This window comes from Sinocyclocheilus grahami, unplaced genomic scaffold (genome assembly GCF_001515645.1).
Source record: "Sinocyclocheilus grahami isolate Dianchi unplaced genomic scaffold, SAMN03320097.WGS_v1.1 scaffold40684.1, whole genome shotgun sequence".
Classification (NCBI taxonomy): Eukaryota; Metazoa; Chordata; class Actinopteri; order Cypriniformes; family Cyprinidae; genus Sinocyclocheilus; species Sinocyclocheilus grahami.
The window spans coordinates 1-1,232 of NW_015523802.1; the positions used below are offsets into that span (position 1 = coordinate 1).

At 36.1% G+C, this 1,232-nt stretch overlaps 1 long non-coding RNA gene across 1 annotated transcript; it reads left to right on the forward strand.

Annotated features, from left to right (window-relative positions):
- Positions 1-74: 74 nt before the first annotated feature.
- LOC107580704 (uncharacterized) lies at positions 75-1,168 on the forward strand. The gene is made up of 3 exons (XR_001608687.1): positions 75-163; positions 766-961; positions 1,066-1,168. It is a non-coding gene; the product is annotated as an uncharacterized lncRNA (long non-coding RNA).
- Positions 1,169-1,232: the final 64 nt, after the last annotated feature.

Below are 1,232 nucleotides of genomic sequence, written 5' to 3' on the forward strand. Positions count from 1 at the left end.
TCATTCTAATATGCTGATTTGCTGCTCAAGAAACATTTCTGCTATTATCAGTGTTAAATCTCTGTCTCTGTAGGAGTGTCTGAATCCCTGCTGTAATGCCAGTACATGCACACTGAAACAGGAGGCCGTATGTGCACATGGACAGTGTTGTGAAGACTGTCAGGTAACTTTTGACGTTCATCGTAATCCACTTTATTTGTTGACTCTTTAATACCTTGCTAATTTTATGTACTTAAATTAAAAATGTGCAGCAAAATTAATTAATGAGATTAGCTTAAGGATGACATTGATTCAGAAAATGTATTAAATATTAAATTATTTTATAACAATTTAATATATAATAAATGTTATTCAATGTAATGTTTTAAAAAAAATGTTTTACAAATTTGAAGTTAATATTTTCTTAAATCAAGTCTCTGTTTTCATTGTGCTTTATTTTTCAATTTGTATCTTTTTCGTGTTTGTAAATAGTAATAATCTTATCAAAAGTTGGCTATTAAAACACTGTAAGCCTAAATAACCAAACAAAATAAGTAAGTAAAAGTGCATATTATTCTAAAGCAATCAATTTTTTTTATTCTTTAGAACATGGACATGGACTGAGGAATCATTCACAATAAAACCAGGAACATTAATAAATTAAGATAAAAGTAAACTGTTATTTTGTATTGACTGAAAGGACTTCATTGTGTTATTGCCATATTAATATTATATTTTTATAGTATTAATATATGTGCCAAATTTCATGATGTGTTTGTTGTGTAGCTGAAGCCTGCAGGGACTCCGTGCCGTGAGTCCAGTAACTCCTGTGACCTGCCGGAGTTTTGCACAGGTGCCGATCCCCACTGCCCCGCTAATGTCTACCTGCACGACGGACACCACTGTCAAGGTGTGGATGGACACTGTTACAACGGCATCTGCCAGACACACGAGCAGCAGTGCATCACACTGTGGGGACAGGGTGAGGACAGCGCCACCCGAAGGCCTGGAGGAACAGCTACTGCATCTGTCTATACCTCATCTGTGTGTTCAATATATGTGAAGAACCTTGTGTGTGTTTAACAGGTGCAAAACCAGCTCCAGGAATCTGTTTCGAAAGAGTCAACTCGGCGGGAGATCCGTATGGAAACTGTGGAAAAGACGCAAAGGGATCATTTGCCAAATGTGAAGCACGGTAAGAAAAAAAATATCAAGTTTAAGTACAGTAGTGCCGGAGAAATTCTAGAGTTAAT